We start from the raw sequence: 27,068 nt of genomic DNA on the forward strand, positions 1-27,068 counted from the left end.
CTATCAAACACAATTCCTCACACTAATGATAGAACTACTCCAGATTTATTTGCCCTGTCCTATAATGTCATAAAGTGTCATAAATTGTGACAGATTCATATCTAGATGGACTGAAGTGCATGTGTGCGCACACACACACACACACCAAAGGACATGAATACTTCTGCTTTTTCTTTCAGTTGTGTTTATGCTGAATCGCTGTTCCTTACACACACACACACACACATTTTTCAAGCCTTAAATGGATCTCGGTGTAAACCTGAGCTCTTAAATGTTTTCACTCAATTACAACCAAGGACATTTGCTGAATCGCTATTGAGGTTAACTGTCCGTCCTAGATACCCTCATACTTTAGATCTGCTTTAATACCACATACTGCATTTGATTTTAAACCACTTACTTCAAGGCAATAAAAAAGTATGTTCTATCATGAAATATGGATGCTATTTACATTATGCTGTTCATTTACATGATTTCTTCATTTTTTTGAGGATCTGAAAACATCAATTTGGGCAGTTCGAGCCTCGGCAGGGTCAGCTGACATTCCTGTGTGGAGTTTGCATGTACCCGCCATGTTTGCGTGCGTTTCCTCCATTTGCTCTGGTTTCCCCAGCAAGTCCAAAGACATGTGGTATAGATGAATTGTGTAGGCTTAATTGCCCATATGTATGTGTGTAAATGTGTGTTTGGATGTTTTCCAGAGATGGGTTGCAGCTGGAAGGGCATCCTATGCGTAAAACATATGCTGGATAAGTTGGCGGTTCATTACGCTGTGGCGACCCCAGATTAATAAAGGGACTAAGCTGAAAAGAAAATGACTGAATGAATGAAAACATCAACTTTTGAAAAATGGGTGTCATGATACAATCATCGTCTCTTTAAAAATTACAATTTTTGTTTTGTCTGTTATTGTGAGTACTGCAATGTAAAATCAATGACTTAAAAGAGAGTAAACCAGTTGCTTTTAAAGCAATTAGTCGACTTTAAAAAGTGTGTAAACCTGTTTTAAAACTGATTAGTTGACTTTACTCCAAAAAAGTGAGTAAACCAGTTGCTTTTAAAGGGATTTGTTGACTTTACTCAAGAAAAGTGAGTAAATCAGTTGCTTTTAAAACAATTAGTTGACTTTACTCAAGAAAAGTGAGTAAACTGGTTGCTTTTAAAGTGAGTAGTTGACTTCAGAAGAGTAAACCAGTTGTTTTTAAAGCAATTAGCTGAATTTACTTAAAAAAGTGAGTAAACCAGTTGTTTTAAAAGCGAGAAGTTGACTTTACTCAAGAAAAGTGAGTAAACCAGTTGTTTTTAAAGCGAGAAGTTGACTTTACTCAAGAAAAGTGAGTAAACCAGTTGCTTTTAAAGCGAGAAGTTGACTTTACTCAAGAAAAGGGAGTAAACCAGTTGCTTTTAAAACGATTAATTGACTTTACTGAATAAAAGTGAGTAAACCAGTTGTTTTTAAAGCGAGAAGTTGACTTTACTCAAGAAAAGGGAGTAAACCAGTTGCTTTTAAAATGAGAAGTTGACTTTACTTAAGAAAAGTGAGTAAACCAGTTGTTTTTAAAGCGAGAAGTTGACTTTACTCAAGAAAAGTGAGTAAACCAGTTGCTTTTAAAGCGAGAAGTTGACTTTACTCAAGAAAAGGGAGTAAACTAGTTGCTTTTAAAACGATTAATTGACTTTACTGAATAAAAGTGAGTAAACCAGTTGTTTTTAAAGCGAGAAGTTGACTTTACTCAAGAAAAGTGAGTAAACCAGTTGCTTTTAAAGCGAGAAGTTGACTTTACTCAAGAAAAGGGAGTAAACCAGTTGCTTTTAAAACGATTAATTGACTTTACTCAAGAAAAGTGAGTAAACCAGTTGTTTTTAAAGCGAGAAGTTGACTTTACTCAAGAAAAGTGAGTAAACCAGTTGCTTTTAAAGCGAGAAGTTGACTTTACTCAAGAAAAGGGAGTAAACCAGTTGCTTTTAAAACGATTAATTGACTTTACTGAATAAAAGTGAGTAAACCAGTTGTTTTTAAAGCGAGAAGTTGACTTTACTCAAGAAAAGTGAGTAAACCAGTTGCTTTTAAAGCGAGAAGTTGACTTTACTCAAGAAAAGGGAGTAAACCAGTTGCTTTTAAAATGAGAAGTTGACTTTACTTAAGAAAAGTGAGTAAACCAGTTGCTTTTAAAGCGAGAAGTTGACTTTACTCAAAAAAAGGGAGTAAACTAGTTGCTTTTAAAACGATTAATTGACTTTACTGAATAAAAGTGAGTAAACCAGTTGTTTTTAAAGCGAGAAGTTGACTTTACTCAAGAAAAGTGAGTAAACCAGTTGCTTTTAAAACGATTAATTGACTTTACTGAATAAAAGTGAGTAAACCAGTTGTTTTTAAAGCGAGTAGTTGACTTTCATTCATTCATTTTCTTGTCGGCTTAGTCCCTTTATTAATCCGGGGTCGCCACAGCGGAATGAACCGCCAACTTATCCAGCAAGTTTTTACGCAGCGGATACCCTTCCAGCCGCAACCCATCACTGGGAAAGATTAATTGACTTTACTCAAGAAAAGTAAGTAAACCAGTTACTTTCAAAGCAATTAGTCGACTTTACATAATAAAAGTGAGTAAAGCAGTTGTTTTTAAAGCGATTTAACTTTAAAAAATATGTAAACCTGTTGTTTTAAAATTGATTAGTTGACTTTACTCAAGAAAAGTGAGTAAACCAGTTGCTTTTAAAGCGATTAATTGACTACTTTATAAGAGTAAACCTGTTGTTTTCAAAGCAATTAATCGACTTTACTTTATAAAAGTGAGTAAACCTGTTGTTTTTAAAGCGATTAGTTGACTTTACTCAAGAAAAGTGAGTAAAGCAGTTGTTTTAGTGATTAGTTAACTTTACAAAATATGAAAACCTGTTATTTTAAAATGGATTAGTTGATTTTACTCAAGAAAAGGGAGTGAACCAGTTGCTTTTAAAGCGATTAGCTGACTTCACTTAAAAAAGTGAGTAAACCAGATATAAATAACTAACTAATATAGTAATTAATATTACTTATTTAGCCTGTTAGCTCTGTATCTTTAACACAGTCATAGTGGTCTTTTCTTCGCCTGTCTGTCTTTGATGCTCTTTGCATGTTTGTCTTCAGACTTCATGATTTCATCCACTCCCCCGGCGCTGCTCAAATCCCTCCGCACTTTAACAGAAATGCACCGCTGCAGTAAATCACTCAGTACAGCCTAGCTCACTCTGCCAGATCTGTGTGTGTGTAATATGGATAGAGAATTCCCGATGAGGCGATCCCAGTCCCTCACCGCATCAACACTAGCTTCACCACTGACGGCATTATTTTGCCATTATTTCAACATGCAGCCGGAGAGTTAAACAGTCTTATTCCTCAACTTTATCGACGTTTAGATTAAGAATGTATTTTTCTCTTGTTTAGCCAAAGTGTAATAAAAAGCATACGACTGCTGCACAACGATAGTTGTTCATATAGAAATCTGATATATGAAAACAAATGCAAAGTAAACATATGACAAGATTTCATAATATCTGCAAAATATCTGTAATATTGCATTTAAATATATATATTTTTTAATGATTGTAATTACATGTGGGGTGAGGCAGGGCCGCAGTGGGTAGTGCTGCCGCCTCACAGCAAGAAGGTCGTTGAATTGCTGGTTCGAACTTCGACTCTGGTGGTGTTTCTGTATGGAGTTTGCATGTTCTCCCTGCCTTCGCGTGGGTTACCTCCGGGTGCTCTGGTTTCCCCCACAGTCCAAAGACATGCGGTACAGGTGAATTGGGTAGGCTAAATTGTCCGTAATGTGTGTGTGTGTGTGTGTGTGTGTGTGTATGTTTCCCAGAGATGGGTTGCGGCTGGAAGGGCATCTGCTGCGTAAAAACTTGCTGGATAAGTTGGTGGTTCATTCCACTGTGGCGACCCTGGATTAATAAAGGGACTAAGCCGACAAGAAAATTAATAAATGAATAAATAATTACATGTGCTGTATATAATAAGTTAATTAGTGCAATATTATGAATTATGTGTTGCATATATCATATAATGTATATATGTAAAATACAAAAAATTTTATATGTAATTTGCATATAGTTACATGTATCTGACTTTTAGATACATCTAACATCCCATTAACCACTTTATTTATTTATTTTTTTTATCCAGGTATCAACAGGAACTTATGATTCAGCTGTCTGTGTAAGCAGGGTGCCTGATGTCATTAGTTATCAGTGGATTGAATGAGTAGCAGAGTAATGGTGGTACTGGATCTGCCCCAGAAGGTGCCATCTGTAGTTCACACACACAGACAGCTGTTCACAGCATCACTGACTTCTCCAAAGTCAAAGCAGACAAATGAACATGGAGACTGAGACACAAGCTGCTGGTACAACATCTACATCAAACTAGCCTGAAGTTATTTTAGTCACGTTGTAATGTGTTTTATTATGTTGCTAGCATATAGATAAATCGTTTTCAAGTTTGCTAGCATTTCTGTGCTTCTGTGATGTCAATTCAAGCATTGTTTAAAATGTTACTAACATGCTTTGTCGAGTTTCTAGCATGTTTGAAGACTTCATGCAAGTTGCTAGTGTATTTTAAAAATATAAAAAAGCTGCTAGCAACTTTTAGCAACTTGTTTTCCAACTTGGTTAGCATATTTACCAGGTTGTTTGGACGTTTGTAGAGTTTTAGCTAACTGTTTGCATGTTTCAGCATCTGGCTAGCTTGTTTTAATGTGTTGTTAACGTGCTTTGTTACTTCCATGTTTAACATTTTCACATGTTTTAGCAGGTTGTTAGTTGATAACATGTTAATATGTAACATATAACATGTTGATAACAAGTTTAGCACATTGTTATGATATTTGTTGGAATTCAGAAAGTTGCTAGCATATTTTATCATTTGGCAAACTATGTTTTGCTATGCTTTGATGTGTTATTGCTAGCATCAAGTAGCATGTTAGTAGTGTTTTTGCAGGTTGTTTTAATGTTTATGACATCTTATGACAAGCTGCTAGCACATTTTCACAATTAAGCAGATTGTTAGCATATTTTAATGTTGATAGCATAATAAACGATGATAATTGTTGGGATTCAGGCAGTTGGTAGCATAATTCAACATTTGGCTAACATGTTTTAGCATGTTGTTAACATGTTGCTAGTATATTCATTACATTTAAGCAAGTGGCTAACTGGTTGTCATTGTTTGCATGTTTATAACATTTCCACATGCTTTAGCAGGTTGTTAGCTAATATGTTTTAACAGTATTACCACACTAAGATATTTGTAGGGAGTCAGAACGTTCCTAGGATATTTCATTAATTGACAGCCATGTTTTAAAACGTTCCTAACATGTTATTGCTACCATCAGTAATATGTTTATAGTGTTCTTTGCAGGCACATTTTTAAACATATAGTATAAGCAGATTGTTAGCATATTTTAATTTTGCTATCTTAAAGTTTTGATAATGTTATGAATTCAAGCAGTCGGTAACATATTTTAACATTTAACTAGCATGTTTTACCATGTTGTTAACATGTTTTGTAACATTGATAGCATGTTTATATTGTTTATGCGTTTTGGTAGCATACTCATAACATTTTAGCTGACTTGTTTGCTGAATGCACATTTACAAAGCTGTTAGACTGATTTTAGGGCTTTTGGCTAATCAAACAAGTATATATATTTTTAATCAAAACATTTTTTGCAAATTTATTCCAGAAATTACATTTCACATTATGATGAAACATTTTATTTCAAAATATTTTAAAAATACACATACTACATACATTTATTGAGTACTTGGCAACCCAACCAACAATGTTTTTAAAATCAATCCTGAAAAAGAAAAGCCCTTGATGGTCGCCTGATTTTTACCATGTTTTCAAATTTTATCACATTTTTACCCTGTTATTTACTTGTTTATTTTATTTTTTGCCTTTGTTTTAGATTTACCTGCTTTCTTGAAATGTTCTTTGCCAGACATGAAGCCCTTCATCAAGGTCAACTCTTCTCTGAGTCTAAAGTCTGTCGATTTACATGGTGAGCTACTGGACAAACTGGTAACAGCGGAACAGCTATCCACAAAGAGGTAAGCGGTCAGCTGGTAAGCACGAAAAGAGACAAAAGCCATTGGCAGTGTCCCTATAGAATTTGTTATAAAGACGTAATGCAGCCATATATAGCTCTGGCTACATAATTTACTCTCTCCAGAAATGTATATGATTGTAAGTTTTCACAAAGAGCCTGTGATAAAAAATGTAAGTGTATTTTTACATTCTACATATATACAAATACCCAGAACTAAATAATAAATTAATAATTTTACACTCAATTTACCTGACAGGTGGCCCTTTCTAGGAAAGATTATACCCACAACTAAATAATAAACTGCCATTAAATCCATTACTCTTTACAACGACTCTTCATCAATAAAGTCAATGCCAATGTGAACAGAGCGAGAGAAAAAGGTGACAAATGGAAAGAGTCTGGGTGAGTATCAGGATCATAATGTAGCCGTTTCTCTTCCTATTGATCAATACAAGATTCATCATGAAGATACAAGCGAATCACTGCTCTTCTACAGCCATAAATAAAGACACTGTTCACTACAAATACACAGATTTCACACACACATGACACTTGAGGGGCCTCGCATTTCTTCTTTGTCAAACGGATGGACCCCATGTGAGCCGTATAGGGTCTCAATCCCACAATGCATCAGCTTTAACCACCTACAGCAAGACAGTAAGTGGCCATCTGAAGCTTCCTGTGGGATCGGACACATCCATGTGGTCAATACAGCTCATTATCCAGCTTTCTCCACACGTCTGTTGAGTTTCAGAGGATGGGTTGCACTTCTGGTTTGGGGAAATTCCATTCAAAAGAACTGAAACAAATCGTTTTTCATAATAAAGGTTGCACAATAAGTGTTTTAAACAGTACATAATGAAACTGAGTGAGAAATACATTTGACTATGCTTTATTTTCAACCCAGGGTCATTCTGAATATGTACCCCTACATACATTTCTGGAAAGCGGCAAATACTTCCCAGGATGTATATTTTTTTTGCAGTTTTGTTTTTTGTGAATCCACCAGAGGCTGGTGTGTATGCTTTTTGAGATCTCTAATTTCTCTTGCGAGAGCCATTCCTGCATGCTGTTCTCTCGTAAATCTACCAGAGGCCGCTGTCGACTGACTGACTGATTGTCCGACCGATAATCGCATCTAGCACCATCCCTACACTCAACTGACAGTGCTTTCAAAAGCACTGATTGACCAGCAGAGAACATGCAAACTCCACACAGAAATGCCAACTGACCCAGCCAGTACTCGAACCAGCGACCTTCTTGCTGTAAGGCGACAGTGCTAACCACTGAGCCACCATGCTGCCCTATTCCTTACAACAAAGTAATATTCAACATGTCTGTATTACACTCAAGAAATATTGCTGCTTGTTCAAAGTACTTATTTCAAATTAGATCTAAGGCAATTTTTGAGAGGACAACTTAATTATTTTATGTTGAATTCAGTTAAACTGGTAAAAATAATGAAGTAAACTTAATCGATTTGTAGCACTTTGTTGCTTCAAATTATTTTCACTTTCAATTAACATGTCTGTAGTCTACTCATTTTATTCATTTATTTTTTGTTGCTTGTTCAAAGTACTTATTTCAAATGATGAAAAATTCTTGCGATATCGTCTGGCAAAACATAATAATTTTATGTCCAACCCAGTTAAATTTGTAAAAGCAAATAAGTTAACTTAATCGAATTGTGTTTGGACAACATGGATGAATTTTGTGAAAGCCTGAAGTGTATACTGTAGGTTTATGTGGTTTACAGGGACACAAATTTGTATGATGACATGGGTATGACCTAGTTATATTCTATTAAAGGAGTTTACAGGTGTACACAATGTGTGTCCCCATAATTCAAACGCTTTAAAATCATACTTAAGGTTTTTTCACATTCAAAATTTGCCACAAGTCTTCTGTGTGGGTTGGGTTTAGGGGTGGGGCCGTATAAAAAAGTTTTTTTTACTGTATAAAATACATTACGCTTAAGAAGTGTCTTGAAAAATATCTAGTCAAATATCATTTACTGTCATCATGGCACAGATAAAATAAATCAGTTATTAGAAATGAGTTATTAAAACTATTATTTAAAGAAATGTTTTGAAAAAATTCTTCTCTCCGTTAAACAAAAATCGGGGGGAAAAAATAAACAGGGGGGCTAATAATTCTGACTTTAACTGTATATGTGTGTATGTGTGTGTGTGTGTGTATGTGTGTGTGTGTGTGTGTGTGTGTGTGTATGCACCTCAGTAAGTCCCTTTTAGGCAAAGTCCATTCGCTTGGTGGCCATATTTGCAACCCCTCTGAGAAGTTCATTCAAGTCTATCTTTTTACCCTTTCCACTAAAGATGACTTCACCAACTGTCTCCAACTATTTCTGTCTGCTGTTAGGTCAACTGCTTGCTGTAGACATATGTGCCATGTTTCCATCAATTTCGTGCGCTTCCCCCCCAATATCATGCTTCTATGATTATGTCAATCCAACATTTTCATTGTCGTCCTTTAGTACTTCTTGGCTCTTTCTGTGAGTCGTCATTCATTCAGTCTGTGCACATATCCAAACCGCAGGAGACATCGCTTGCGAATCTATTAAATAAGCGTTTGCCCCATAAAATCTATGCTTATTTGTGTTTAAAGGCACAGGCGCAAAAACTACAATTCCCTCTGACCCAAAAATTGACACTTTCAACAGGGTATAATGATCTCATTTGTATTTTTTTTAACATAAAACTTCACAGACAGATTCAGATTCTGCTAGTTTTGTGGTGAACAATTCATCAGTGCATGTCATTAAGCAAAAAATGCCACTGCAATACAAAATTGAAATCTTAAAATGCGCTTCCTGTTTGTTTTCAGTAAAATTTTTAGATTATGTCTGTCTGAGGTATTGGGCGTGGCTAACATACTTAACCACGCCCTTCCAGCTGTCAGTATTGACGGCAATCAGAAATGGTGAGCATCTGTCCTCCTTTTTTTATGGAGGAGTCTGTTAGGTTGTAATAACTCTTCACAAACCCTTTTCAAGATCTTTCAGAATAAAATGCCGACTTTACTACATCCAATGACCTCACAGTAAAAATACAAGCCACGCCCACTGTTTTCTCATTTAATATTTCATTTCTATAGAAACTGTCACAACAAGAAAAACCAAACGATCGCAGCTTCTGTTTCATGCAGACTTTCAGGCATGTTTTTTCAGGTACAGCTTTTGAATGAGATGCAAAAGAAAGTAATCCTACACACACTGGATCAGTTTGAGGACACACACACACACACACACACACACACACACACAAAAAGCCCAGAGAAATGTCTTGAACTACAATGATGACAGTCGGAAACACATGCAGAGGAAAACGGCTTCAGAATGGAGCCATTGTCTGATTTCCGGCTCATTCATGAACAACACGCCTCGTCTGTTCACAGAGACAGTTGTTCAGTTCATTCAGACTTTATAAACACTGGCCTGTTCACTGAAAGCATGTATTTGTGTGTAAAGCCGCTTCATCTGCCGTCTTTATGATGATCATTCATGTTACAGTCGACCACCAGACACACTTCACAAAGGATGGCTTTACTGAGATTGTATGATACATTACACACTGTAGAAGACCCCTTCCGGCATAAAAATAGGAGATATCATGCTAGAAAGTGATATAAAAAAGTTCAAATTAGAAGAGTGAGTCATAGTCAACTTTATAAGACAAAAAAACAACAACTGTGCAACTGTGCATTTTTATTGTTAAGTATTTATATTAGTGCTGTCAAAATAAGTGCGTTAACGCATGCGATTAATTAGAAATATTTAATGTGTTAATTAACGCAATTAATGCAGTTGCATTTTTAAAAATATTTCCTGTTGTGGTCGACGTGTGTTCAACGTGTAAAAAAAAAAAAATAGATAAGACCAAGGAAGCAGTTTTAGAATGTAAGTTTCAGTATAAAACTATTAACGTCGCATTACCACACTATCCAGTGTTTCCTCCAGAGTTTCGTATGTTTCATATTTAATTTTCGACTTTCATTTTAATGAAATTTGATACCGCTTGCCAAGTGGAAAGAAAAGCCTCCACATTTCGTGACTCTGTGGTCCTTTAAGGTAATCAAAAATAAATGTTTACGCTCTTACAGTTTTTTTCAATACATTTAACAAGTTTCGTAAACTCTTAACACGGTTAGCACAACATCTGTCTTGTAGGCTATACAATTAACACACTTCTTATTGCTTTGACACAAAATGCATCCAGTTTACATCAACTTAAACTGCTTGAATTTTTTACACGCGTACTCAACCAAGACCAAAACAACGTAACTTTACAGTCAAATTTACAAATGCTTTCACACTGTGTCAGAACAAATAACATCATGTTCTAAACAGAACTTATATAAGCTAAAGTCAAAGTGAACAGCTGCTCATATTGTCAATTGAAGCAAATATATTCCCTGTATTTTATTCCATTTCCATTGAGAAACAGCTTATTGCAGTTATGCAAACATATATATCACAGCTGATTCCCATCTAGAAACCACACTCAAGTGTTGAGGTTTTTCTAATCACATGATCGTATTTTCTAAAAGAGGACTCGTGAGGTTTTTGAAAGGAACAGTGAGTGCATCAAATAGCTCTGTCACCAATATGTCCAGGTAAGATTATGCAATACAGTCAATACTGTACTATACAGTGTGTTTTGCAGTTAACTACTCTATAAACCTGGAGTTCATTAGTTCATACAGTAGAAATACAGTAGAGTACAGCATTTACATACAGTACACTGACTAATTACTTTCAGGGTGTCATGGAGTTAGAGGCCAATCAAGTCCCATATGAAATTCTATGTTGACGAGGGTGGCTTCAACTTGGTGGAAAGGCATCATCGTAGGAGAAACATAATAGGCCAAAGGGCCACAGTTACCATGCCGGGCCAGAAAAGAAGAAGCCGAGCAAATGGAGAAGACCGGGCAGAATAGAAGATTGCTGTACTGTTCTCACTTTTTGGTCACATCATTTAAAAGAAAAGGACCACATTGTCCCCCGATAATGTCAACAGTCTGGACTGCCTTAGCAACTGGCTGAATGTAAAGGAGGACTAAGCAGAATTGTTTCTACTTTATAATTAATGTTCTCAACTGACAGCAATACAACTTTTCAATGAGTACAATTGTTTGTATTCAATACTTTATTATTATAATTTCCCAATTTCCATATCTGCAACGCCTGTATTTTGGCATTGGTTTGCAGTCCACTTAGAATCCAACAGAGAAATGTTTTTGTTTGTTTTTGGCATTGATTGTTTTGAAATAAAATGTTTGTTTGGAAATGAAAATAGGGTTGGCGCCAGAACTTAATGTCAGGCTGATGTCAGTGTTCAATATTCAACCTAAAATAAACTAACGACATTACAGCTTGACGTTGTGTGGACGTTGGACTTTGATCATTTTCAAAATCAACCAAATATTAACGTTATTATTGTTCATCAAAATAACATTGTCCTTAGACGCTGACTTTTGCTCACCTGATATCACGACCTAAATCTAACCTAATATTGACATCTTATGACGTTGTGTGCATGCTGAGATTTCTCAATATTAATTCTCCACTAATTTAAACTTTACGCTATGATTAGACTTCTGTCATAACTATGACTTTTTATTACATAATTCTAATGTCATATTTTTGGATTATAACATAAATATGAATTTGTATTTTTTTTTACCTAAAATTTATCTCATTCTACAAAAACGTAAATAACTCTGTTTATTGTATAGTGTATTTATTCCAATCTGCTTTTCCGTTCCACAGAAAGTGAATAATGTTGTGCATGTTTGGATGACAGGAGTTTGGGTAAATCATCTTTTAGATGATCTATGAACATGTAATTATCCTCTTGCATTATGATTGCAGTCTTAGAAAGCATTAAAGGCAGCTCAATAGGTTTTGGAACAGAGCCTTTTTGTCTCTCTCTCTGCCTCTTTCCTGTTGTCTTTTTTTTTCTTAACAGCATCTGTGACGCTCTGAGTGTGTGTGTGCTGTGCCAGATCTCACAGCTGCCAGAGAAACAGAGGAGGAGGAATGAAGCTCAACACATCAGGAGTGTGAATGCAAACATCAATGCAAAACATCAAAATCTGAACATCAGCAAACTAAACATCAGCGGTTTACACAACCTGAGAGTCTTTACATGCTCTCAGACAATGTAGAAAATCTCCTTCAGGTGCATTAATGGTGATGGCCCTGCCCTTATACTTGTTTGTTTGGTTTAAGGGCAGCTTTGATGCAACTTTTAAAAGCTGTTTGGACAGAACTGTGTGTAGGTACAGTGTGTGCACAGTTATATTGGGGTAATATAAACACAACAAGTCTCTCTTTTTTAAGTGTCTGATGTTAAAATAGGATCCAAATCCCATCAATTTTAAGGCCCACCAGAACGTGACACAGGAGTTTGGCTTTCCCAACCCAACGAATTGATTGACCTGCACGTATTAACATGTCTCCGAAGTAAAGCATTTAATTATGTCCACAGAACAGTATTTGCAAAAGATCTGTTCAGCTCTCTGTGATCATCAATCATCAAGAATGAGTTTTACCTTGTGCATGTTTGTAATAAATAAAGGACGCTGTGTAATTCATAACCACCACTGGAAACAGCACAGCCGCATAGTGTCAGTACAACTAAATGGGGATGCTTTAATAAAAAAACAGGAGTCCTGACGTTAAATCTGGTTTACTTCGTATAGTACCATAATGGATATCCATAAAGCGGTGTAATAACTTGTATCCTGTCACATTTGACACAATTAGATGTGTAAAAAGTTAAATAAATGTGAGTTTACTGCAAACTTGTGTGTGACTCATCATTGCAGAAAGGCTTGAATAAACTCCACCACAACTACATCAAATAAACTTACTTGGTATTTTCATTCATTAATTCATTTTCTTTTTGGCTTAGTCCCTTAATAAATCTAGGGGTCGCCACAGCGGAATGAACCGCCAACTTACCCAGCATATGTTTTACAGAGTGGATGCCCTTCCAGCGTCCATCTCTGGGAAACATCCATACACACTCATTCACACTCATACACCACGGACAATTTAGCCTACCCAATTCACCTGTACTGCATGTCTTGGACTGTGGGGAAACCGGAGCACCCGGAGAAAAAGCCACACGAACACAGGGAGAACATGCAAACTCCACCCAGAAACGCCAACTGACCCAGCTGAGGCATTTAAAGGCACAGGCTACAAAAACAGCTACAGTTTTCTCGGATGCCAAAATTCACATTTTTCAGCAGGGTATAATAAATCAATCATGCGATCATATATATGCTACAATTTCTCAAATTACAATAACAGTTTTAATCTGTTAATACTGGATTTTTGAAATTGTGTAGTATAATAGTATAAAGACGTAGAATGATAAGTGCATAAATAAAATAATAGTCACCATAATAAAGCCATAAAACCAGATTTATTATAATAGTTTATAGTCATAAAGAATTTATATTATACAAAAAGAGTGGAAATATGCTCAGCTTTTTTTTCGATTAACTTCATGGTTCTTGTAGTTGTTCATTTGTAGTTGTGGTTAATGTTGTTAATCTCTGTGCTTAATTAGTTTTTCTAGAGTAATTCAGAGACAATTCCAGTAACTTTATTGATTAATTAATACTTAGTACATTTTTTCATTAGGGGTCACCACAGTGGAATGAACCGCCAACTTATCTAGCATATGTTTTAAACATCATATGCCCTTCCAGCTGCAACCTAGTACTGGGAAACACCCATAAATTCTCACATTCACATACACATGCATACACTGTCCAATTTAGATTATTCATTTCACCTATGGGGCATGTGTTTAGACTGTGTGTGAAACCGGAGCACCCGGAGGAAACCCACGCCAACACGGGGAGAACATGCAAACTCCACACAGAAATGCCAACTGAACCAGCCGGGACTCGAACCAGATAATTTTTTGTTGTTTGCTAACCACTTTAATTGCTACATAACATTTTTTTAATGCACCAAGATCAACTGCAGAGAAAGAATAGCTTCAGTTTCAGTTTTTCAGTACAGGTCACCCATAAACCTTTACACGCCGTGCCTGAGATACTTGCAGCATTCTGGACGCAAGAAAAAAAAACAGTGTTGACGTTTTCCTCAAGCGAGAGTGAGTGTAAACTCCTGTGATGACGTGCAGATTGAGTAAAAATGAAAATAAATCAGCGGAGGAATGTGTGAAGGCCACTATCTTTCCCTCCGCATCCATCTAGGGTCTGGAAGTGAAGCGTAGTGGAAAATCAGCGATGGCAGACACTGCTGTTATGACAGACTTTACAGATGTACATGCGCCACTTTTCCATACAACTTTACTGCGACCACCACTGTCTGCTTCTGACTGATGCTTTTATGCCTCCTTCATACACTTTTTGGTCTTTGCTTGAAAGTCTGGATAAGTGCAAATTGTGAAGGGAAAAAGACGAAATTAAAATGTGAAAATCTGAATTTTGAAAAAGGTCAGAACTGCATGATCAGGGTTTCAACAGGCTTCATCAAGTCAAATTTAAGACTTTTTAAGACCTTTTTAAGACCATTATGAATGAAATTTCAGACTTTGACAAGGCTAAACACTAAATTTTTTTCTAATGGCCTAGTTAAAACATCAAAAAACTAAAAAAAATAATAATAATTTTATCGTAAGGAAATTAATTAAACAATATATTTATGAATAGGTAAATAAAGTTAATAAATAAGCTTTTGTCTGAATGATAGTGATTGGATGGGTGTTGGCCCAATTGAGTAGCTTTACATGGACATAGGGAAATTAAGAACTGTTTAAAATGATTTAAGACCTACAACACCATATTTCAGTGAATTTAAGACTTTTTAAGGCCTAAAATTTAGATTTTGAAATTTTAGATATTTTAAGACCCGTGGAAACCCTGTTAATAAAAGACAAGAACTGTGAGATGTAAATCAGGCTTTCAAGTCAATAAAAGACAGAATTGTTAGGAAAGTCAATTGCGAAAGGCAAAATCAGACAGATTTGCAAGAATTTTTAATTTTTTAATTTTAAGAGTAAAAAGTCTGAATTGTAATGAGTGAAATGTACATTGCAAAATATAAAGTCAGAGTTAATTCTAATGAAAAAAAGTCTAATTTGCATCATGTAATGTCAAATTTTAGATTTTTTAAATCTGATTTGCAAAATATAACATTGAATTTCTGGTGAAAAAATGGAATTTCATTACATGAAGTCAGAATTATAATAAAACTGGACAGAATTCTGAAAATGAAACCTGAATTCTGAGATGTAAAAATCTGTAATTTAAGAAAAAGTCAGAAGTGCAAGATTTGTAGAGTTTAAAGTTTAAAGAAAAAGATGGAAATGAGAGATGGCAAGTCAAAATTTCAAGACAAAAAAAAAAATATGTCAAAAGTGTGAGTAAAAAAAAAATCTGTATAAAAAAAAAATCTGAATTCAGAGAATAAAAATTCAGAATTGTAAAATCAGAAATTCAACAAAAAATGTAGAGGGTGAAAATCAGAATTGTAAAAAGTGAGTTGCACAATGTGAAATTTAAAGTCCGAAAATAATTCTAAGGAAAATGTCTGATTTGTAACTTGTAATTGCAGGATATTGAGGGGAAAAAATGTCAGTTTCACTGATGTATTTTTTTCAGAGTAAACTCTGAGGGGAAAAAGCCAAAATTGCCAGAATTCTGATATAAAAAACTCAATTTGCAAAATATAAAGTTAGAAATCTGATGAAAAAATCTTAATAAATTCCATTACATAATGTCAGAATTATAATAAAACATGACAGAATTGTGAGAATGAAGTCAGAATTCTGAGATGTAAAAATCTGCAATTTATGAAAAAGTCAGAAGTGCAAGAAGTTTAAAGAAAAAGACGGAAGTTAGAGATGAAAGTCAAAATTGTAACAATTTTAAGTCAGAATTTTATTACATTTCATTACATTACATTCTATTACATGTCAGTGAAACAGTGATGAGGAAAAAGTCAGAAAATCTGAAAAAAAATATATATCTGAAAGTGAGAGATGGGAAGTCAGAAATAAAATATAAATAATATACAGTTGCGTCGAGCTGAAACTAACAAACAACAATTGCGCCGTGCCTTGCTCCGCATTTAGCTGGGTGTATAAATGGGCCCATAGTTTTGATGGGAAAATTAGAATTTCATTACATAAATCAGAATTATAATGAAACATCAGAATTGTGAACCAAAGTGATGAGAAAAAAAGTCAGAGTTATAACAAGATAAAAACCATGAATACTAAGGTAAAAGTGAGGGATGGAAAGTCAAAATTTCAAGAAAAAAAGTCAAAAGTGTGAAGTAAAGAAAAATCTGAATTAGAAAAAAAAAAGAATTAGAATTTTGAGAATATCCAAAGAAAAAGTTGTCGGAAATGTAAAATTAAAACGAACAAAAAAAGTATAAAAAAAGTCAGAATTCCAAAGCATACAGTCAGAAATTCAAGAAAAAGCATCCGAACTGCAAGATGCAGAGTCAGAACGGCAAAATTCAAAGTCAGAATTTCAAACAAACAAACACACAAACAAACAAACACACACACAAACAAAAAAAAACCAAATAAATAAATAAGCAAGATGAAATTCTAAATTAGGAGAAAATAATTGTGTATTTTTGAAGAAAAGTGAAACTTTTTCGAGTTGCGAGAAGACAGAAATTCAAAGAAAAAAACCCAGAAGTTCCAGAAATAATCTGAGGAAAAATGAGATGAAAACCTGCAATTATGAGTTTTTAAACTTGGAATAGAAACATGTAAATTAACAATTGTGAGGATTAAAAAATAATACAAGGTCGCAGAGCTGCTGTTTTCTTAGGCTTAAATCATTCAGCAGGAGGTGCTGAACAGAAAGTACAACAGATATAATTTAGCATCTGTGTGTGTGCGTGTGTGTGTGTGTGCAAGACATTCCTGAACAAGTACAGTAATAAGTATTTCACGGATCTGTCCACTTCCTTATCACTGCATAAACAAGCTGTAGCCTTTCATGAGGAATGAGTTCACAGCTGTCCTGCGCTTTTCTGAACACAACGCCAAATGCATCAGATGAATTGGTCTGAATTGTTTCATATAATGACATATTTTGGGCCGAGTGCTGGATCAAACGTTGATAAAATCTGCAGCCGCTCTCCACAAATGTTTCTGGCACGCGGAAACTCAACATGACCCTGCAATAAATTTTGGGGGCGGAGAAATTTATTGTTGTTTTGTTGAGTTTCTGTTGAACTCATGTTTGATCAAATAAATCCTTCATCAAATCAATCTTTCATTTGCTTCAAAAGACACACATGCACAGACACACACAAACACCTTTCATTCTGAATGCTTTACTAATTATTAAATGCATTTTACATGCAATGATAAAGATCAATTATAATCAGATGAAGTCATAATTATTAGCCCCCTGTTTATTTTTGTCCCCAATTTCTGTTTAATGGAGAGATTTCTTCAGCACATTTCTAAACATAATAGTTTTTATAGCTCATTTCCAATAACTGATTTATTTTATCTTTGCCATGATGACAGTAAATATTATTTTATTTAAAGTGACAATTGAAGGTTTAACTAGGTTAATTAGGTGAACTAGGCAGGTTAGGGTAATTAGGCAAGTTATTGTATAACGATGTTTTGTTCTGTAGATTATCAGGAAAAAGTTAGCTTAAAGCTTAAAAAGTTAGCTTAAATTAATAATTTTGACCTGAATACTGTGTTTAAAAAATTAAAAATTGCTTTTATTTTAGCCGAAATAAAACAAATAAGACTTTCTCCAGAAGAAAAAATATTATCAGAGATACTGTGAAAATTTCCTTACTCTGTTTAACATAATTTGGGAAATATAAAAAAAAAGAAAAAAACAAAAACAAAAGGGGGCTAATAATTGTGACTATATATATATATATATATATATATATATATATATATATATATATATATATATATATATATATATATATATATATTCATTTTCTTGTCAGCTTAGTCCCTTTATTAATCCGGGGTCGCCACAGCGGAATGAACCGGCAACTTATCCAGCAAGTTTTTATGTAGGGAATGCCCTTTCAGCCGCAACCCATCTCTGGGAAACATCCACACTCACATTTACACACACACTCATACACTACGAACAATTTAGCCTACCCAATTCACCTGTACCACGTGTCTTTGGACTGTAGGAGAAGCCGGAGCACCCGAAGGAAACCCACGCGAAGGCAGGGAGAACATGCAAACTCCACACAGAAACGCCAACTGAGCTGAGGCTCCAACCAGCAACCCAGCGACCTTCTTGCTGTGAGGCAAGCTTCGCCTATCTATCTATCTATCTATCTATCTATCTATCTATCTATCTATCTATCTATCTATCTATCTATCTGTCTGTCTGTCTGTCTGTCTGTCTATCTATATATATATATATATATATATATATATATATATATATATATATATATATATATATATATATATATAGAGAGAGAGAGAGAGAGAGAGAGAGAGGTTTCTTTAGTGTTCATTTTTACAGGTTTAACAGGTTTATACCTTTGAGATGGCAAATGTTTTTAAGTAACTTTTTATTCCTAGATTATGGTGATATCGGTATTAATAATTGGTAGACTGGAAGATAGCTAAATTATGTGAATAAAAGTTAGCATCAGCACTGTTTTTCTCAAACTAAACCTTGTAAGATATGACACATGAGGATTATAATATGATCACATATCAATGTGTAATAATTATAATAATTGATCATATCCCTATGAGAGTTAGCTGATTCTGTAGATATGAAAGAAATCAAGTGCTGTGTTTTTCACGCAATGTAATTCTACATAAATCTTTGATGACCCACTAAAGGAGGAAAAGGACATGTTTAACCTTAAAATAATACTGATGGGAAAAATTAAAACAGAAAATGCGGCACGGTGGCTCAGCGGTTAGCACTGTTGCCTAACTGGTTTGAGTCCAGGCTGGGCCAGTTGGTATCTCTGTGTGTTTGCATGTTGCTGCCGTGGGTTTCCTCGGGGTGCTCCGGTTTGCCCAACAGTCCAAAGACTATGGCCTCAGTGCATGTGTGAATGTGAGTGTGTATGGGTGTTTCCCAGTAATGGGTTGTGGCTGGACGCTGCATAAAACATATGCTGGAATAGTTGGCGGTTTATTCAGCTGTGGCGACCCCTAATAAATAAGGGACTAAACCTAAATGAAAACAGAAAATGTTACAATAACAACTAATTCACTAATAATAGAAAACAACAGTATGGTTCAGCCTTATTGAATGTGATAGTGAATTTCCTGTCTTGTGTGTCAGTGTTGAATTTTTTTGAAGTGCACTTTAGTAAATTGCGTAAATTCCTCTTGCTGTCATTGATATTCTCTGTCCTGTGAGGGGGTTTTCATCTTCTGTACATCACTGTCTGAACTAGACTGACGTTTCAGTGTTTGACTTTTACACCTGATAAGATCTGCTGCAGATGATTCATTGGACTTTGACTCATTGATGTGTAGTGAAATTAAGCACGCTGAATGAATGACGTGTGTAATACTGGCTAATATGCATTGAGGGGAGAGGAGACGGGTGGGATTTACTTTGAAACAAATCATTTAGCATATATTTACAGAGAAGCACACTGAATTAAAGACTACTGTGGCATCGTTTACAAGAAACGGTCATTAGTATTCATGGTTACATGTGAAGATCCACATTTGCTAATTTAAGCATGGGAAAAACTGTCGCTGCACCCAGCGCATGGTCTAAATCGGATGTAATTTCTTCTCTTAATGAGTTATGGGTGTGTTTTGGGCGTAACGTGCATTGAACAAATCAGAATCTCATCACCTATTCCCTTTAAGAGCGAGTTGAAGTTGCGCCATGGTGCATTCCTTATTTACATGGAAGACCATGTAAGCCAGGGGTGTCAAAACTCGGTCCTGGAGGGCCGGTGTCCTGCAGATTTTAGCTGCAACTTGCCTCAACACACCTGCGAGGATGTTTCTAGAAAGCCTAGTAAGAACTTGATTAGCCAGCCCAGGTGTGTCTGATTGGGATTGGAACTAAACTTGCTGGACAACGGACCTCCAGGACCAAGTTTGGACATGTCTGATGTAAGCGGAAAAAGTGAACACTTCATATGCGAGGTTAATGCTAGCAGAAAGAAGAAGGATGGTAGGAAATAACAGCTTTTATAGACAATAATAATCATTTACATTTTAATACTATAACAATTGATTTTGAATTTATTTATGGGTCAGCACAGTGGCTCGATGGTTAGCACTGTCACATCACAGCAAGAAAGTGGCTGACAGGGCCAGTTGGTATAAATCCCTCCCACCTGGAGCTCACCCAACATACTTGTAGTGAAATACCTGCCACTTGCAGGTCTCCAGGCTGCAGCCATATGTACTTAGAATAGTTGGTGGTTCATTTTACTGTGATGACTCCAAAAATACAGACTAAGCTGAAGGAAAACTTATGAATTTCATTTAATTTTCATCTACTTTTCTGGGGCCGAGTTGAGGGGGCAGCAGTCTTAGGAGAGAACCCCAGACTTCCCTTTACCCACACACTTCCTCCAGCTCCTCCAGGGGGATCCCAAGGCGTTCCCAGGCCAGCCAAGAGACATAAGCTGCGTCCGAAACCGCCTACTACTCAGTAGGTACTGCATTTGAATTTAAAAGTACTACTCGGCCGTTAGAAAAGTTCGTTCTATACAGTATGAATGTGAAAAGTATGAATGGAGTTCAGACGTACTACATCCGCCATTTTGTCATGGTCACGTGACCTACCTGCCTCAGTTGTGTCGCCTCACTTCCATTTATGAATTCTCTCACGGGGCATTATGGGATAGCGCAGCGTGCATGGGATGTGCACTCCGGAATCTCGCCGGAAGTAGTAAGTCATCCGGGTACTTCTCGCTTACTGATTTTCGAATTCTATGAATTTGGACATACTACTAGGATCGCATACTGATTTTAGCGTACTATATAGTATGGAAGTATGCGGTTTCGGACGCAGCAATAGTCCCTCCAGCGTGTCCTGGGTCTTCATCGAGGCCTCCTCCCGGTGGAACACCTGCCTAGGTAGGCGTCCAGGAGGCATCCGAAACAGACGCCAGAGCCACCTCAGCTGACTTCTCCCGATGTGGAGGAGCAGTGGCTCTACTCCGTGCTACTCTTGGGGGACAGAGCTCTTCACCCCATCTATGAGGATGCGCCCTGCCACCCTGAGAAGGAAACTCCTTTTGGCCGCTTGTATCCAAGATCTTGTGCTTTGTATTTGACATTTATTCAAATGGCAATCAAAATCCAACATCTGATAGACGTCATAATGGTAATGCCCACACCACCTCAAGCTTGGTTGATTTTAGGTTGGATGTTGAACATTGATGTTGGCCTGACATTGGGTTCTGACGTCTGATTTTCATTTCCAAACAAAATGCAACGTCCCCTCGACATTGGGGTACAACGTCAATCTGACGTCATGTTGATATCCTGTGCCTGATGGGTTATGGTGGGTTGTTTGTGTGTGTTAGTGTGTGTATTAATGCTGACCTCACACCTCTGACCTCTGATGAATAAGGATGTAAATGTGTGAGTTGTGTAAGTTATGGTGTGTTTTATGTATCAATACTGACCTCACACCTCTGATGGATAAGGATGTGTGTTTTATATGTGTGTTGATTGTTATGGTGTGCAATATGTGTATTTATGTTGACCTCATATCTCTGACCGCTGCTGGATAGGGTTGTGTGTTATGGTGTGTGTCTGTCTGTGTGTGTCTGTATTGTGACCTCACACCTTTGCTGGACAAGGATGTGTTTCCTTATTCCTCCCTGGGACAGGAAAAGCCCATTGCTGCGGAAACAGTTCCTGTGAAGAGGAAATGATCTCACTGCACCTGTGAGAACACACACACACACACACACACACACACACACACACACACACACACACACACACACACACACACACACACACACACACACACACACACTTCCCATGCAGCTGTGTGCAGTTGTATTTTAACAAGAAGTATTGGAGATATTTTTCCCAGCTCTTTTTTTCCCAAACTAAGAAATGTTGTAGTGTAATAAGATATTTTTTTATTATAATTTTAAATTTAATTTTGCGTTTACATGCTGTTTTCAGTTTTATTTTTTTTAAATACATTTATTTTGTTGTGTTTTGTGATTTATGTTTTTTTTTGTTTATTTATTTGAAATTTGTTTTATTTTCACAAAAAATATTTATTTTATTTAATTTATAAATAAAATTGTTTTTTACTTTCAATCATTAAATTATGGTTATTTATAACAGTGGTCCTCAGCCTTTTTAACACCACGGACCGGTCGATGCTTGACAATTTTACTGCAGACTGGGTGCGCGGAGAGGAAGAAAAGCTGACAACACACTGCTGCAACTCTGATACAAGTTTTAATCATGGAGTTTTATTCATTCCTTGGCGGTTCGTAGGTCTTTTTACTGGGCCTTTTCACCTTCGCAAAGAAACTTTTCACAGATGTCAGTTTTTTACTCATTTTGCTAGCTTGTAGATTAAATATTGGTGCTCAAGAGACTGAGATGTAGGGCCCTATCATTCACCTGGCGCAGTGTGGCGCAAGACGTGGCGCAATAGTCTTTTGGTAGTTTCAGCTTGGCGCAAGAGTCGTTTTGAAGCGTTGCGCTACGCTGTTTAAATAGCAAATGCATTAGCGCTCATTTGTGCGCCCATAGGCGTTCTGGTCTAAAAAGGAAGGCGTTCTGAGGCGGACCACTGGCGAGAAACTATAATAGATTTTTCATTAGACCAAAACAAACCTGGTCTAAACTCCGGCGCAGAGTTGCGCCTCACTTACGCACTGCTTAATACGCACAAGAGAGCAATAGGCAAATATCTTTACATATGAAAAAATTTAAATATTAAGGATATATATATAGGATATAATAAGAATAGATATAGGATATTAATATAAAGGATTAGAATATTAAAAAACATATTATTTTCTAGCTTACATAAATATGAAAAATCACTGCTTTTATGTCTTCTTCATCTCGGGAGGCTTTTTCAGTTCATTCATAACAACTTGCTTTTGTATAATGTTATTATTATTAGCAGTATTATTTATTATATCCATATTTATATTTGTTTTATTAAAAACAAGCTTAGATTTGCCCACCTGTCAGGTTTTAGACCATATGGGGCACAGCATGTGTTTTAGGATATAACTCAGGTTTTTGAGGAAACTTTGTTGTTATTGTTCATTTATTCGTTTGCTGGAAATTAGAACTGAATTTAGAAATAGTTTTGAAACAAATATTTGCGCTTTACTAACAAAATTATTTATTTATAGACTAATTGATGTCTGTGCGTAAAGGTTTCCCTATCCACGAGCGAATGTGAAAGTAGATCCATTATCTCTCATTCTCACGCAGTAGATGCTCTGTTTAACAGTTTTCTGTTAAAACTGTCAACTGTTAACTGTTTGCTTGTGAAATGCTCATTTTTTCCACTTAGACTTACTTTGCGTCCTGTAAATAGCGAATGCGCTCTTGGCGCGACGCAGCTGGGTCTTAAAGGGAATGGGAGATGAGACTCTAATTGGTTTATTCTCAAAACACACCTATAACTCATTAAGAAAATAAACTCAACCCTTTTAGACCGCCTTGGCGCAAAGCGCTATTTCCCATCCGTAAATTTGCAAAAATGCGTTCTGATACGCCCTGAAAGCGTTTGCGCCCTGCGTTTTGCGCTCTGCACATGGACCGACAAAATAGAGCCCAAAATCAAGAGAATACGTTTTTTTTCAAAATAAAAGATCGTTCAAACTCGGATAATAAATAAAATGGAAATAAATAGTGATTTCTTGTGCAGCCCAGTACCAATTGATGGGCGTTGGTGACCACCGATTTATAATATAACATTTTCTTTTTCAAAATGAAAGGGACCTAGTTTAATGGTTTCAGTTTTCGTTAACTATAATAACCCTAAGGGATTTTACCATATTTCACCATACTTCAGATTAAAAAAGCATAAGAAGCATCACTGACAGTAAATACCGTAAATCACTCATGTCTGTACAAACATGAGTGACGTCTGGATCACAGAGAGTATCTGGAAGATCTGCCAGCTGAAATGTGATCAGATGAGCAATAGAGATGCCATCAGTCATGTGTAGCGGAGTGTGTTATGAGCGTTGGACACACATTTCGCGACTCTTCAGCTGAATGTGACATGAGGTAAGCATGCAGAAATGACAGAGAGTCTCAGTGTTGAGCAACTGCAGGAGTGTGGCGTGTTGAAACAGAGATCGCTGTCATTTCCCATCTGATTCAGTGGAAACGTGTGATCAGACTCATATCTCCATCTGAACGCTCATTCCTGAGGAGATGCATGTCAAACACACACAGAGATGTGCAGATCTACAGCTCACAGACAGCATCTGAAGACATGCAGAGAAACATAAGCATTGTTAGAGCTATTCATTCATTCATTTTCCTCCGGCTTAGTCTCTATTTTAGAGGTCGCCACAGCGGATTATACTGCCTACTGTTTCGGCATACACAGCGGATTGCCCTTCCAGCTGCAACCCAGTACTGGGAAACACCCAATTATTCACTATGGTTAATTTACTCTTATTCTATTCACCTAAAGCGCATGTCTTTGGACTATGGGGGAAACCGGAGCACCCGGAGGAAACCCATGCCAACATGGGGAGAACATGCAAACTCCACACAGAAATGCCATCTGACCCAGCCAGGACTCAAACCAGCGACCTTCTTGCTGTGAGGCGACAGTGCCAACCACTGAGCCAATGTTGCGTTTATAAATGTGGGTGTTTGTGTATGTTCATGTATATATAATACTGTATATTATACATGCACACAGATGTGTTGTCATTTACATTTTTTCACAGTTTCAAGGCATTTCCTGTTTTATATTCACATGTGTTTCATCACTTCCTGTTAGGAGAGGATATCCTGCTAGCTGGTGAATGTTTGGGTAGTGAACTGAGACGCGAGGACATTTATAACTTCTGCTTTATTCTCAATGTTACCACTGTGCATTTATACACTACTGACATGTCAATCTGTGTGTGACCACAACAACAACAACATCAACACACTCTTCTCTAATCCACTGTTGTCTTTCTCTCTGGCATGTGAGGAACGAAGGCAGATAGAAAGAGAAAGAATGAGAGATGGAGACGCTGACAGACAGAAACTCTTCTGATTATCAGTGTGAGAGTAAAATCTGTTCAAACACACTTACAGAATCTGATTCACAGATTCAAAAACATTCAAATGACATTGCACTCGTGTATATACTGCATATACAGTTTGTTATAAAGGACAGAGTACAGTATATACAGGATAAAAGATGCAGTAAAAGTGTACTGTATATATCTTTTCTGTTTACCAGTGGTGGAAAGAGTACTCAAAAATCCTACTTAAGTACCATCACATGCCTAAAAATGTAGTCCAAGTAGAGTAAACGTATCTGTTTTAAATATCACTCAAAGTATGAGTAAAAAGTAGACCTTTCAAAAGTACTCAAGAGTAGCAAGTTGTAAGTATTACACTGTAAAAAGCCAATGATTTACATGTAATTCGTGCAAGTGTGTGTAAACGTAATATTCTGTAGTGCATTGAGTTATTCCCCAGCAGGCACACAACGTCATAGGACGTTGATATTAGGTCAGATTTAGGTTGTGACTTCAGGTGACCAAAATTCAATGTCTAGCCAACGTCTAATGACAACAATTATTTTGATGTCCAATAACGACATCAACTGACATTGATATTTGGTTGATTTTAGGTTGTGTTGGAAAGTAACCAAAATCCAACATCGAGCCAACATCTTAAACCAACGTCATATTGATGTCAAATACTGACATTTTTTCATCAGATATGACAACCAAAATCCAACGTCTGATAGACGTCATAGTAATAACGTTCACACAACGTCAAGCTGTAACATCATTAAACATTGATATTTGGTTGATTTTAGGTTGGACTTTGGACATTGATGTCGGCCTGACGTTAAGTTCTGATGTCAACCTAATTTTCACTTCCGAAAAAATTGCAACGTCCCCACGACGACAGGGTATAACATCAATATGACGTCATGCCTTCTGGGTGCTTAAGGCCATTTTGGTCATCTTGTCAACAGTGCCCAACAGTCTAAACAGTCACTGGGTCAATGCGTGTAAAGATTTTGGACATCTTTTTGGACACTTTTAATGCTTCCAAACAGTTTGCTGCAATTATAAATCGGCCATGTCTTGAGGTAGTTCATTATGATGCAATTTACCTTCCGTGTGGTTTGACAGTAATCTCAAGACTGATTTTACTAATCCCCAAAGAAAAATAAGATTTTTTTCAGAAGAAAAATGATTATCAGAAATACTACTAATAACATGATATGGAAAATATTTTAAAAAGAAAAAAAAAAATCAAAGAGGGGGCTAATAATTCTGACTTCAACTGTATGTATATATATATATATATATATATATATATATATATATATATATATATATATATATATATATATATATATATATATATATATATATATATATATATATACATATATACATATATACATACATACATACATACATACATACATACATACACATACATACATACATACATACATACATACATACATACATACATACATATATATATATATATATATATATATATATATATATATATATATATATATATATATATATATATATATATATATCTAGAAGAAAAAATATTATCAGACATACTGTGAAAATTTCCTTGCTCTGTTAAACATCATTTGGGAAATATTTAAAAAATAAAAAATAAATCAAAAGGGGGCTAATAATTCTGACTTTAACTATATATATATATATATATATATATATATATATATATATATATATATATATATATATATATATAT

At 35.9% G+C, this 27,068-nt stretch overlaps 2 long non-coding RNA genes across 2 annotated transcripts in view; one reads left to right on the plus strand and one right to left on the minus strand.

Annotated features, from left to right (window-relative positions):
• Nucleotides 1–12,917, plus strand: part of LOC137487442 (uncharacterized) — a 131,156-nt gene extending 118,239 nt beyond the window's left edge. The window contains exons 7-9 of the long non-coding RNA XR_012388933.1: nt 4,169–4,388; nt 5,955–6,096; nt 12,083–12,917. This is a non-coding gene — a long non-coding RNA (uncharacterized lncRNA). The remainder of the gene's footprint in view (nt 1–4,168; nt 4,389–5,954; nt 6,097–12,082) is intronic.
• LOC103912037 (uncharacterized) overlaps nt 1–27,068 on the minus strand; it is a 65,051-nt gene that overhangs the window by 7,523 nt on the left and 30,460 nt on the right. The window lies entirely within an intron of this gene.

This window comes from Danio rerio, chromosome 13, assembly GCF_049306965.1.
Source record: "Danio rerio strain Tuebingen ecotype United States chromosome 13, GRCz12tu, whole genome shotgun sequence".
Lineage (NCBI taxonomy): Eukaryota > Metazoa > Chordata > Actinopteri > Cypriniformes > Danionidae > Danio > Danio rerio.